At 52.9% G+C, this 14461-nt stretch overlaps 2 pseudogenes; one reads left to right on the plus strand and one right to left on the minus strand.

Moving 5' to 3' along the window:
• Positions 1 to 201: 201 nt before the first annotated feature.
• On the minus strand, positions 202 to 1556 carry LOC133746940 (GDNF family receptor alpha-2-like; annotated as a pseudogene).
• A 2760-nt stretch (positions 1557 to 4316) lies between these two features.
• Positions 4317 to 11977, plus strand: LOC133746941 (adenomatous polyposis coli protein 2-like; annotated as a pseudogene).
• Positions 11978 to 14461: the final 2484 nt, after the last annotated feature.

The raw sequence follows: 14461 nt of genomic DNA on the forward strand, positions 1-14461 counted from the left end.
CCCCCTGCTTGTCTGTCTAGCTTAGAAAAACTTCTCCAGAGAAGAAACCTGGGAGGAGACAGGCTCAGAGACAAGGTGGGAGAAGACTCACTTTTGTCTTGTTTTGTTTGCAAGGTGTGTGTGGTTGTCTCGTGTGTGTCTCTGTGTGTGTCTGCTGTGTCAGGTGGGAGTTCTTGTCGTGTCAGTTCCCCGGGGTGGGGTCTACAAGGCCCAGGTGAGCATGAGGAGGGGGAGTGCAGCCAAGGCAGCTGACGGCCTGGCTTGGCTGAGGCCTGAGTTGGTTTGATCACCTTGCTGCTTCCTGAGATGAAGTCTGTCGTCAGCTCCGTGAAGCACAGGCTCAACTCTGGAGCTGTTGTCCTTCAGCCCCTGCTCCTGGACAGGTGGTCATGGCACTTGTGCCCAGGCCAGTGTTGTCACCCAGGTCATCTGGCAGACAAGGGTCTTCTCCACCCGAGGGGCCTACGTGGCCAGGAACAAGGGGCCCTTTGGGGACACGCTCACATCTGTGTGGTTGCCAAAGGCCTGCATGGTGTTCCAGAGGTGCGGGTTCTCGGTGAAGTCCCTCAGGAACCTCTCACACTCCTCCTCTATGTTCCCCTGCTGCGACAGCTGCACCACGCCGGTGGGGCTGGAGTCCACGCAGTGGGGTGTCATGTCTTAGCCGACCATGCCCGTGTAGGAGCCCAGACATGCTTGGTCACTGTCCCCTGGGCAGCAGGTGAGTGTGCGGTAGGAGGCTCGACAGTTGCCATGGAAGTCGGCCAGCCTGGACCGGCACAGGTGGTCGGTGCGGCTCAGGGCACGCAGATCCAGGCAGGTGGTGCTCCTTGTCCTCGTAGGAGCAGCTAGGCAGGATGGTCTGGCGGCGGGCGGCGCTCGCGCACGCCTGGTCTCCGCAGGAACAGAGGAGCATGCGGTAGGTATACTCGCTGGGCACTCGGTCGAAGACCTGGTGCAGGGCCTTGTGGCACTGGCGACAGCTGCAGCACTCCGTATGCGAGTTCCCAGGTTGAGGATGGAGGTAAGGAGTGCAGCTTCTTGCAGTTGCCATTCAGGTCGCAGGCCTTGGCCACGTGCAGGCACTGGTTGCTCTTGGCACTGACCACCGGGTCTGCCCCTGTCCCTGAGAAGATGGAGGCAAGCCTGAAAACATCGGAGAGGCAGGAGGTGACCAGCTCGCAGGGAGAGGCCTCCTAAAACTCCTCCCCCTCGGTCAGCCCCGGGTGGAGGCTCCTGTGGATCTGCAGGCGCTGCAGCTCCTTCATGGTCCACTTGCAGAGGCCATCACACAGCGGGCTCTCCTGCAGCACCTCCGGGGCCGCCTGGCACTCCTTATGGGCCAGCCCGGGGTTGCGGTCGCGGTCCGCCAGGCACCGCCGCAGCGTGTGGTAGCTGGAGCTGCAGTCAGATTCCTCCTTGCACAGCTCATTGGCCCAGACAGTCATAGGGGTGCCAGCCATGGAGCTCGGGCCCTGCAGGGAGGAAGGGCTGGCTGAAGAGTGGAGGGTCTCGGCTAAGCAGAGGCAGAAGGCATTTGCCAAGATCACGTTAAATAAATCCCACAGTTTTTTTTTTTTTTTTTTTTTTTTTTTTTTGGCTTTCTCCCTAGTCCTGGGCGGGAAACTCACTGGCTCCCCAGCACCCTGCTGGGACACAAATCCACCCACCGAGCCTCCACAACCTCCTCCTCCTCCTCCTCCTCCCTGTCCCCACCCGACCCCGCGGAGGGCAGCTGCCTTCATTTTGTTCTATTTTGTTTTAATTTACTGTTATCACTTGTGTGAATCATCAATATCCTAGGGACAGCCAATTACAACAATATATCATCAACGACATGAAAATTTTTATTTTGTTAACAATTTTAAGGGCCCAGTTTTTAAAATCTTGTCCAGTATAATCATTTTCACATTCCAGGTGGTATATTTTTAAATCTTTCTTTAGTTCTGATAACCCACAAATTATCCTATTGTTATGAACTCAGTGATGTAGTGCTGCTTACAAGTACACTTCCTTCAAGATTTATTGGATATTCTGCAAAATTTCACTTTATGTTTCATTCATTTCTGATTTCCCTTGAATTTTAATGCAAATGTAGTGAAGTTTTTCTCCAAGTGGTCATCATAACTGTTGTCAGTTTCTCAATTCTTCCACCTATAAATTGAGTTTTTACTTACAATAAACAATATATAAACAACTGCAGCCCTTTTGTGTTTTTAGGTTTATCTTTTAATTTATTTCCAACAGATGTGCACATCATCTATATTTTGCCAGCCACTCCTCCCACTGTGCCCCTCAGGACATCTTGCTCAATTTTAATTGTGAGACCACTGACACTCTCTCCTAGCCACTGAATTACACACATTTCTCAGAACCTGCATAGCCTAATGGAACAATGTTCTCATTACTGGCTACATATGTTTGTTTATTCCTCAGTTCTATATAACAGTGCCTTCCATTATTACATTTTAAAGAGTATCTCTAGGAGCTAGTGTTTTGGCATAGCAAGTTCTGGCTGGTGTGAGCATTTGGGGAGTGAACCAGTAGGTGGAAGCCCTCTCTCTGTATCTACCTGACTCTAACTGTCTTTCAAATAGATAAAAAATAATAAAATAGTAATCTAAAATAAAGCAGAATGGTGTAACAAAATATGGAATTAAAAGAAAGCAATATTATGACAGATAAGTTGAATTACATAACAATCATTTTAAAAGGAAGTGGTCTAAAATCTCAATTAAAAGTCAAATGATTAGACAGTACAGAGAAAATAAGATGAATTATATACTCCCTATCAGATATATACATTAAATGTAAAAACACAAATTCATTTAAAATGGAAAATATTTGCCACACTAACATTTGACAAATCAAAACTGAGGAATATGAGCTTTTGCAAGGTGTAATTAATAACCAAAACTACCATGAGGAATAAAAATGTCATTTCATATTTACAAGCAGTTCAATTAATCAAGACAATGCAATAATCCTAAAATTTTTGCACCCAAAATGCATCTTGTAAAATAAGATAGAGTATTTAAAAAGAAAAAAAAATTGCAAGAATCATCTGTTATCCCAGTACATTTTATTCAGCAAATAACAGAATGAGTCAGAAGAAAATCTCCAAGAACATACAGGTGAAACCACCACTCTCAAGTATCCATAGAAGATTTACCAAAATAGATGTAGGCCATAAAACAAATATTAATTACAGGATAATATAAAAAAGATAGTATGCAAATTATATTCTATGACCACAAACCAAATCCAAAAGAGCTATCACACTGAAGTGTCAGGAAAACACTGAAGTTCGTAGCAACTCAGTGGGACACATTTCTGTAAAACTGAGTGCAAGAGTTAATGAAGACATTAGAAGGCATAAATGCTGAATGAAAATACAACATTAGAGAATCTGTGTAATGTATCTTTAGAGACATTAAAGAAAAAAATAGCAGTAAATGCCTGTAAGGGATTTTCAGTAGTTCATTATAAAAACACACCTTGGGGCTGGGGCTGGCGCTGTGGCGTAGCGGGTAAAGCTGCAGCATGCAGTGCCAGCATCCCCTATGGGTGTCGGTTCAAGTCCCTGCTGCTCCACTTCCCATCCATCTCTCTGCTGTGTCCAGGTGCTTGGGCCCCGCACCCATGTGGGAGACTCTGAAGAAGCTCCTGGCTTCTCGATTCTGATCAGCACAGCTCCGGCTGTTGCAGCCAACTGGGGCATGAACCAGTAGTTAGAAGACTTCTCTCTCTCTCTCTCTCTCTCTCTCTCTCTGCCTCTGCCTTCTCTCTCCACGTAACTCTTTCACATAAGTAAATAAATCTTAACAAAAAGCACATTGAAGAGAGAACTGAATTTTCTCTGAAATTTTTGAAGCCCCCTCATATAAGAATTGCCTCAAATCAATTACCTTGATTTCCACCTAAGGGAACTAGAAAAGGAGCAAATTAAACCCCAAAAAACAGGTAGAACATGAAGATGAACGTCTGCTGTGGTCTGATCAGAGCACTAAATGCTGACAGGTGATGAAGAGGGATGGGGTTATCACCGGGTGAGGCTGTGAGGTGGCAAGGTGCATTCAGCAACCTCACAAAACAGATCCAGTGTGCATCTTTTCATTTATCCCCTTGAAGATTCTGGGAATGTCCAGACACCAGACACTAGATCTCTGATGCACCCCAACTTGCCAGGCCCATCATTTGTGACCCCCACTTCTGCATCTGCTGTGAGTCCATTTCTGTGGTTTATAAACTACTAGGGCCATAATAGCTCTCCAGAGCAGTCCAAGCAAACTGCAGCATCAACAATAAATTCAAGGATGCAGTCCCGGAAGAGGCACCCCCAGCGGGGAGAACAAGGTCAGCCCCACGGGGACTGCAGCCTGGCCCTGGGTGGCTCCAGTGCCTGTGGAAAGGATGCCCCCCTAGTGATCATGTCTTATGGGGCTTGTGCACTGCAGAGTATAAAACAGAGACAGGAAGTCTGTGGTGCCCTTGAGCCCCTGCATCAATTGTCCTATGGTGAGAGAATGAACTGCTTTTGATGGCCACACAGCATCTCATTGCTACCTGTACAGTGCTTGCTTTCAGGCCTCTGCCCCACGCATTTCTCAGGTCCCTGGCTGCTGAGAATTCACCTCAGACACAGCCAAGGACGTCCCACAGCACTGCACTGTGCAGCGCACAGTCTGTCAGCGAGCAGGGCATTGCCATGAAGAATCTGCACCAGTGCTGCTCAGCCACACAACCCATGCAATCGTGCCTGTCTGTCCCCACATTCGCACATGAGCCAGTGCATAGCCAGTTTCACTGTGAGATGCGAAAAAAGTCAATAGAATTTGAAAAAATATAGGAAAAAAATCAATGTAACAAAACTCTGTGTGGAAACTAATGAAGATAATTAACATCTACCCTATCTAGTTAGGTTGATCAGAATAAAACAAAAAGACATTATTAACAGAGAAAATTACCAATAAATAAATACTTTAAAAAAAAAAGAAAACAGATTTGAGAGGATACAAAGGTTGTACATAGAGAAGATAATTCAGCAACAGTGACAACACAGAAGCAAGCTGAAGCAATGGACCAGAACACATGCTGATGGCCAGCACCACGGCTCACTAGAATAATCCTCCACCTGCGGCACCGGCACCCCGGGTTCTAGTCCCAGTCAGGGTGCCGGATTCTGTCCTGGTTGCTCCTCTTCCAGTCCAGCTCTCTACTGTGGCCCGGGAAGGCAGTGGAGGATGGCCCAAGTGCTTGGGCCCTGCACCCACATGGGAGTCCAGGAGGAAGCACCTGGCTCCTGGCTTGGGATCAGTGCAGCATGCCAGCAGTAGTGGTCATTTTGGGAGGTGAACCAACGGAAAGAAGACCTTTCACTCTGTCCTTCTCTCTCTAACTCTGCCTGCAAAAAAAAAAAAAAACACACATATTGAAAATCTAGAGTTAAAACACTCTAAGTGCAAAATATACTTGAACATGTATGTTTATACAGTGTAAATGTGTTTAAGAAAATCACCCCATAACATTCTAAACTTAGACATGTTCTTACAAAATTACTGAACATATAAAGCAAAGGAAAATACTATGGTTATCTAGACAGCTAGGCACTGATGAGGAAAATGAATAGTAACAAAGAGTTTCAAATGATCTGAAACTACAGAAAGAGAAATGTGAAACCATAAAACTCCTCTTACACAGATGTGCCTAATGAGAATCTTCTTAAAACTTCCACTTGAAAAAGGCATTTACGAATTTTATTAATTTTTTCTGTAAGCTAAAAGCCATGTATTTAACATGGTATCAAGGACACAAAGTTCTTAAGGATTAGGATTAATTTAATTTTTTATTTATTGAGAGAGAGAAAGAGACAGAGAAGAGACAGAGAAGAAGTCAGAGAAAGATTTATCTCCCACCTGCTAGTTGATTACCCAAATGGCCACAATGGCCAGCACTGCTCCAGGTCAAAACCAGAAATGTGCAACTCCACCAAGGTTTCCCACATGGCTGGCAGAAGCCCAACCACATGGACCACCTGCTACCATCCCAGACACACTGCTGGGGAGTTGTACTGGAAACAGAGAATCTAGGATTCAAATGGGCACTTAGATACACAATGCCTGCATGGCATGCAGTGGCTTAAGCCAGTAGAACACAACACCAGCTCCAGATTATTTTAATTTTACATCTGGATCATTCAATGATTTTCTATCTATGAAATTCTACAATAGAAAAATATTTATCTTTCAGATTATCCAGATCCAAAAATTCATAGCATATTATTAGAGAGATGGGTGTCATATTTCTTAAAATGTCAGTGCCCTGAAAGGCACCCTAGAAATAATGGTATTTAGGTACAAGGACACATTCTGGTAATTTAGGTGTAATTTTTATTAAACTACTTTCAATTTAAAAGATCCCTATTGCTGAAGCAGGAACCTAGGCTAAATAATTTTAGTTCTTCTGGAAAAAATATGTGGTCTTGTTTAATTTTATTTATTTATTTGATAGAGTTAGATAGTAAGGGAGAGAGACAGAAAGAAAAGGTCTTCCTTCCATTGGTTCATCCCCCAAATAGCCATTACGGCTGGAGCTATGCCTATCTGAAGCCAGGAGCCAGGAGCTTCCTCCTGGTCTCCCATAAGTGTGCAGGGGCCCAAGCACTCAGGCCATCATCCACTACCCTCCAGGGCCACAACAGAGAGCTGGACTGGAAGAGGAACAACTGGGACTAGAATCCAGTGCCCATATGGGATGCCAGCACCGCAGGTGGAGGATGAACCAAGTGAGCCATGGGGCTGGACCCAAAATCTGTTTTTTTAAAATTATATTTAAGGTATGCAAGCTTCATGTATTTCATATATTCAGATTTTGGAACATATTTTAAGTCAATTGATACAGTATGGCTGTTAGTTATTCATGAGGCCATTTCCATGTCTTAAATCCCCAAACACAAGCCACCTCTCATCCGTTCACAACCTTTTCAGTAACTGTTCTCCATAGTTTTCATTTTAAGATAAATGGCAAAAGCAGTAGGATGCATGAATTCTCCTTAAAAATATAAACTATCAATTAGGAAAAGTGGCTTATAAGGCAAAAGCTCTAAACATGATAGGATAATGAATTTGTATTCTGTGAAAACTGTTAATCACAGGATAATGGGAAGTTTTACTAACAGGATGCTTCAAATGTAAATAACCACAAAGTATTGTTTGTAAAGGTTAGATTTGTTTCTGAAGTTCATTTTAAGGAATATAATAATGATTATAATGTACAATATAAAAACTGCTTTTTAAGACTTTAAAATAATAATTTCTGAATTAATACAATATAGTTTCCTATTCAATAAAACAAAAACATAGAAAAATTATGGAGGTCCATACAGAAAATGATACAAAGTGATTCCAGTTAAGAATACACAACATCAAGCATAGGCATTGTGGCACTGTTGGTTAAGCTACAACCTCCTCTACTGGAGCTGGTTTGGGTGCCTAAAGCCTCACTCCTAATCCAGCTCCCTGCTAATATTAATTCTAATGCTTCCAGCATAGAAGAGGGCCCAAGTACTTGGGCTCCTGCCACCCCAATGGGAGACTCAGATTGGGTTCCAGCTTCCTGGCTTCAGCCTGGGCCAACCAAAGCCATTGTGGTCATTTGGGGCAATAAATCAGAAGCTGGAAGATCTTTCAATCTCTCTCTCTCTCTCTCACTCTCTCTCTCTCACATGCTTTTCAAATAAAATATATTGGTAACAAAAAAGGAAAAGCAACATCAAAAATTGTGAAAATCATTTGTGACCTTTCAAAAATATTTATTTGTAAGTCAGAGTTAGAGTTAGAGTTAGAGTTAGAGAGAGAGAGAGGCAGAGGGAGAAAGGTCTTCTATGTGATAGTTCACTCCCCAAATGGCTGCAACAGCTGAGTGTGGGCCAGGCTGAAGCCAGGAGCCAGGAGTTTCTTTCAGTTCTCCCACATGGAGGTAGAGGCCCAAGGACTCAGACCATTCTCCCCTACGTTCCCAGGTACATCACCAGGGAGCTGGGTGGGACTTAAATAGTCACCCATGTGGAATGCAGGCACTGCAGATGGTGGCGTAGCCCACTGTATCAAGCACTTCCCCCTATTTATTTTAGAGATGGAGCTGCAGAGAGAGAGAGAGGGAGCGAGAGAGAATTTTACACTCTCTGGTTCACCCCCAAATGGCCGCAGTATCTGGGACGAGACTGGGCCAGTCAGAAGCCAGGAGCTAAGGGTTTCATCATAGTCTTCTATATAAGTGAAGGGTCTCAACTACTTGTGACATCCTCTGATGCTTTCCTGCGTGCATTAGCATCAGCTGGATTGGATTTGGGGAATGAACCAGTGGATGGAATACTGTCTCTCTGTCTCTCTCTCTCTCTGTAACTTGGCCTCTCATATAAATAAACTAATCCCAATTCATGTTAATTATTTAAACCACCTGAAAGAACTGGATTCCTCCCAAACTCAGCATGATCTTAATTATAAAATCAGAAAAAGATACAGAGAAAATGAACTGTAGACCAATATCTCTGATGAGCATAGATGCAGAAATCCTCAACAAATTACTATCCAATAGAATCCATCACCACATCAGAAAGATCATTCACCCAGACCAAGTGAGATTTATCCATCATATGCAGGGATTGTTTAACATGCACAAATCAATAAATGTGATACATCATATTAGCAAATTGAAGAATGAAGACCATATGTATGATTATCTCAATAGATGCAGAGAAAGCATTTGATGAAACACAAAATCCTTTCATGATAAAATTTTAAGCAAACTGTATAGAGGGAGCATTTTTCAACACAATCAAGATAATATATGACAAATCAACAGTCACCATGATACATTTGGGTAAAAAGTTGGAAGCATTTTCAATGAGAATCAGAACCAGACAAGGATGTTCTCTTTCATCACTGCTATTCAATACAATTCTGGAAGTTTTAGCCAGAGCCATTAGACAGAAAGAAAAGATGTAAAACTGGGAAAGGAGGACATCAAATGATCTTGTTTGTAGATTATATGATCTGATACATAGGGGAACCAAAAGAATCCACTAAGAGATTATTGGAATTCATAAGAGAAATTTGCAAAGTTACAGAATATAAAATCAACACACAAATTTCAAAAGCTTTTATATACAAACAATGGCATAGCTGAGAAAGAATTTGTAAGATCAGTTTCATTCACCATAGCTACCTCGCGGGCCCACCAGCCAGGTCAAGGCCAGGGGCGCCGGCCTGAGCCCGGAGCAGGTCCAGGTCATAGGCAGGAGCCGGGCTGGAGCTGCCTCTTGGCCGGCCCCCAAGTGCCCACTCGGACCAGGGACGGGGGTAAAGGGGGAGGCAGTCCCTGTGCCTTACTACGCCCACCGAGGAGGCCGAGACTGCTTCTACCACTATGACGAGGCGCCCTCCTCGGCCGGGCGGCCCCCGTGGCGACCATCTGCCATCCCGCGGACCCTAAGCGGGGCGGGAAGGAGGCCCAGACCGCAGCCAAGGTAGCAGTTCATGCCCAGCCACCCCTCCCCGGCCCAGCCCCTGCTGATCGCCGATGAGACCCCACTTTGCTCGGAGGGACACCCTCGAGTCCGACTCGCTCAGCGTGCCCGAGCCCTGTGAGCGGCCGGCCAGCCACCTGGGAGGCCCGGAGCCCACGGTTGCCCAGGCCCCGCGCCGAGGAGGCCGGTGCGACAGCTCCCCCAGCCCGCGCTCCGAGGAGGAGCTCCTGAGCCGCTGCATCGGCTCAGCCATGCCCAGACGCCGGGCCCCGGCCCCTGGCCCCCCGCGCCGCAAGGCCCGGGCTGCCGAGAAGGACGAGCGGTCGCCAGAGGCGCCCCGGGACTGCGGCGAGGAGGCGGCCGGCTCAGACCGGGCCTCCGACCTGGACAGCGTCGAGTGGCGCGCCATCCAGGAGGGCGCCAACTCCATTGTCACGGGGCTGCACCAGGCGGCCGCGGCGGCGCCCCGCGAGGCCTCCTCCGAGTCCCACTCGCTCCTGTCCCTGGGGTCTGCTCTGTCCATGGACCCCTCCCTGCAGTTATCCAAGCGCAGGAGCAGGCGCCAGCCCGGGGCCGGGGCCGGGGAGGGCAGTGCCCGGCCGCCGCCGGAGAACCGGAGCCTGGCCTCAGCCAAGATCGGCGCGAGCCCCCGCGCCCCTGGCGGCCCCGAGAAGCCGCGCGCGGCTCACAAGGTAGCGGCGGGGGTGCCGGCCATTGTCCGGGGGCGGACAGTGATTTACGTGCACAGCCCGGACACCCGGCCCCAGCCCAAAGCTGCCCCTGGCCCCCGGGCCACACCGAGGAAGGCAGGGGAGATCCCCAGCCCGGCATAGCCAGCAGCCGCAGACAAGGAGCCAGCGCCCGTGCAGCAGCGCTCTCGAAGCCTGCACCAGCCAGGCAAGGTCTCGGAGCTGGCGGCGCTGAGCCACCCCTCCCCCAGGAGCGCCACCCCTCTGCTCCTCTGGCCCAGAGGCCTTCTTCAAGTTCCTCCCAGACCTCGCCCGCCTTTCAGCTTCTGCCCAGCAAGTCGCCCCCCTCCACCCCAGCTGCAGGGTCTCTGCCTGGCCCGGCAGCCCCCCGGCGTGCCCAAGACGCTGGCGCGGGCCCTGCTGGCCAAGCAGCACAAGACCCAGAAGTCGCCCGTCCAGATCCCGTTCAAGCAGAGGCCGGCCAGGCGCGGGGCGCCGCCACTGGCCAGACCCGCCCCAGAGCCCAGCCCCAGAGGCCACGAGAGGGCGACGGGGGCGCGTGGGGGCCGACTGGGCCTAGTGCCTGTGGCCTCCGCCCGCTCCAGCGGGCTTCCGCTCGGGCTTCCGACGCCAACTGACCATCATCAAGGAGTCGCCCGGCTTGCTGCGTCGCCGATGCAGGGAGCTGTCCTCCACTGCCAGCTCCGCCGCCCCCGCCTCCACCTCCCAGGGCGCGTCGCCCCGCCGCGGCCAGCCCGGGCTCCCCGCCATCTTTCTCTGCTCTTCGCGTTGCGACGAGCTGAGGGCGGCCGACCCGGCCAGGGTCCGGTCCCGGCCCCGGCCCGCGCGCACCCCGGCGCACCAGCTCGGAGAGCCCATCGCGCCTGCCCCTGCGCGTGCCCCACGCGCGGCCGGTGGCGGTCAAGGGCTACTCCTCCCTGCCCCACATCAGCTTGGTCCGCAGGCCCTAAGGCGCGGCCCCAGGAGCCCCCCCAGCGCAGGAACCCAGCGCCGCGGGAGCGACGGTGGGGCGCGGCCACTGCCCAGGGTGGTCGCGGCCAGGCACGACGTGGCGGCGCATCTGGGACCAGGACGTCGCACACATCCTGCGCAGCACCCTGCCCGCCTCGGCTTTGTTGCTCTGGGGTGCCTCGCCCGAGGAGGGCCCCGCCGGACCCCGCCGCAGAAGACCAGCGACGCCATGGTGCAGACAGAAGAGGTGGCCCAGCCCAAGACCAACGCCAGCGCGAGCCTGGAGTGCAGCGAGCAACCCCCCGCCCCAAACCGACGCCCTGGCCACCCTCCTGGGCAGCGAAGTGGATGGGCCGGTCCCAGCCAAGGGCCCTGCCCCGCGCCTTTCGCCCACGAGGGCTTGGGTATCGCCGTGGGGGGTTTCCCTGCCAGCCTGCACGGCTCCCGGAGCCATGCAGTGCGTGTCCCACCCTTCAACTACGTGCCCAGCCCCCATGGCGGCGGCCATGGCCACCACGGACTCGCTGTGGAGAAGGCCCTGGCCCCTGCCCCGGCCGGTCTCCATGCCCTGGTCAGCCTGGCGGATGCTGTGCAGATGGGCCTAGCAGGCCAGCTCACCCCCAAGCCTCACCTCGCTGTGGAGAAGGCCCTGGCCTCTGCCCGGGCCAGCCCCCATGCCCTGGTCAGCCTGGCGGATGCTGTGCAGATGGGCCTAGCAGGCCAGTTCACCGAAACCTCACCTCGCCAAGGCCTCGTCTCAGAAGGGAATGGGGTGCAAGTGCCCCCTTGAGGCGACCTCGGGGGAGCCACTGCTGGAACCCCAGGGCTCACCGGGCCGAGAGGAGGGAGCAGGCTCTGGAGGTGGGCTGAGGCTGTCACCACTGAGCACAGGAGCATGTAATTACTGCTCCTACTAACTCCTTAATGAGAGCTTGTCAGTTGGTTTCCACTCCCAGCCTCAGCTGGAGGAGCAGGAGTGTGGGCTGCAGCCCAGACAGCGCCCCAGGGGGCCTGAGGGAAAGGTGGCCAGGGAGGTGAGGGGGCTGCCAAGCTACACTGGACCCCCACCCACCCTGTGGGGGAGTCTGGAAGCCAGCAGGTGTGAGAGGGATGGGTTCCTCTGGGGATGCTGTGGTCGGGCTAACCCTGCTCCCCTGGGACGCCACTGCCCGGCCAAGGCATGGTGGGCAAGGCAGGTGTGGGGTAGGGCACCTGGCTCTGTGCCTCCCTCCCAGCTTCCTCTGCACGGACCACGTGGATAGCACCAGGACCATGGGACTCCAGGGCCATCACAGCCTGGGGACTGGAGCCTCATCACACCCCAGGAGCCTGAATGCAGCAGGAGAGAGGGCTGCGCGGCCCTGCCCACCTCCACAGAGGAGCATGCTGCAGAAAGAACCAGCAACCTCTTTCCGCAGAGTCCAGCTGGGGGCAGGGAACCTGTGGGTGGCCACCCAGCAGGGCTACCCCACACTCCATCCCCAGGGAGGGGGCTCCACATGCTGTGTCCTGTCCTCCACACCCTTGGGCCTCAGCCAGACAGCCGCAGGCAGCAGCCTAAGCAGGCGCCCCCTTCAGGCCTCACTGTGCCCCGCAGGACACAGCCCAGGAGGAGCAGGGGTGGCCCCCAAGCTCCGGGGTGCACCGCAGGTGCCACACTCTTCATTCTAGGCCATGGCTGCCAAGCAGGGGACCTGGGGATGACCAGCAGTGGGGGTGAGGCAGTGTCCGAGGCCTCCACACAACCAGACTGCTGGGTGTCCCCAGGCCCGGGGCTGCTCAGAGACAGCTGAGTGACCTTTGGACAATGGAGCTGAGGCGGGGCTGCAGGCCCTGTCCTGGGGACTGGGTGTTGCCCGGCCCCTGACCCTTGGACACCAGTGCCACCCCTGGCCATTCCCAGGGCCACTGAGGATCGGCGACCACTTGGCAGCCTTCCCTCCACCCACCCTCCTGTTCCCCACACCCTGCAGCATCCGTCCCATGTGTACTTTGCGCGCCACCTGCCAGCACCCCATGTAAAGCCGCCAGCTGGTGGAAGGACCACACCCCCTGACCCATGTTGCACAACTGTCCAGTCACGTCTGCTGCATGAGCAGGGGCGGGGGTGGGCCTCACATGCCAGCCATGAGCAGGGAGGCCAGGGGTCCCCACTGGCCCAGGAAGACTGTCCCACTGGGGCGTCTCTGTCCAGCTCTGTCCTTGGCTGTGGCCCAGGCTCTATCAGACCCAACAGTGCCCGGTGGGCTGGGGGGTCTCTGCCCCAGCTGAGCGGCTGTGGCTGGGGTACTGAGGCTCAGGCAGCAGAAGAGAAACTCCTGTGGCCCTGGGGCTTGGCCCTGCCTCCTGGGACGCAGGGAGCCAGGGGCCGGTGGGGCCTCTGTCCCAGGGAGGGCGTCCAGGGCCTGGCCAGTGGCTGCTATGCTGTCTGCTGCATCAGCCTCTCCCGCAGCGATGAAGGGGCAGCTCCTGCCCAGGAGTGGCAGCATGAGGCCCGCAGGGCCCTGCCAGGGCAGCCGGCTCCCAATCTTAGCCAGGGAGTGGTGTACCAGGCAAGGGAGCACAGAGTAGCCCTGTGAGATGGGCAGAGTCTGCTGGGGGGAGGTGGTCCCAGGCACCCACACAGGGTCTGCTGGGGGGAGGTGGTCCCAGGCACCCACACAGGGTCCAGCCAGGGCCTGGGATGGGGAAGGGCCCAGGTCAATCAGAGGAGGCAGCAGCGAGGTGCAGGGCAGCACCGAGCGTGTTGGTGGCCTTGTAGGCCCAGCTCTGCTGGTACAGCCACTCCTGCTGGGCCTTGGGGTCCTCATTCTTCCTGGGGTCTCCTGGGGGTCTGGGACAGCATGAGGGAGCATCAGTCGGAAGGGAGCCCCCAAGACCAGAGCCACCCAGCAGGAGGGAGCCCAGCCTGGGGACACGGGCACCTACAGACCTCACCCCTGTGGCCTGGGTGCTCCATAGTCACTCTCAGGGGCCCACGTGTGACCTGGCACCTCACATGCCAGCCGGTACATACCAGTCTCAATAATGGGGTCCCTGCCACCCACACAAAGCTCTGGGTTCCCAGGTCTCCACTGTACCCATCTCGCACATTGTTCTAGAAATGCTCTCCTTGGCAATGATGGAAACAGGGCCCACACGGGGACCGCCAGCCGCTGCCTTCCCTGGCCACCAGCAGGGAGCTGGGTCAGACATCATGTGGTCCAGATCGCAGGCAGCGGCTTCCCCCACCATGCCACAGCCCCGGCCCCTCTCAGAGCCCCGTCTCGGAGGA

This window comes from Lepus europaeus, chromosome 18 (assembly GCF_033115175.1).
Source record: "Lepus europaeus isolate LE1 chromosome 18, mLepTim1.pri, whole genome shotgun sequence".
Taxonomy (NCBI): Eukaryota; Metazoa; Chordata; class Mammalia; order Lagomorpha; family Leporidae; genus Lepus; species Lepus europaeus.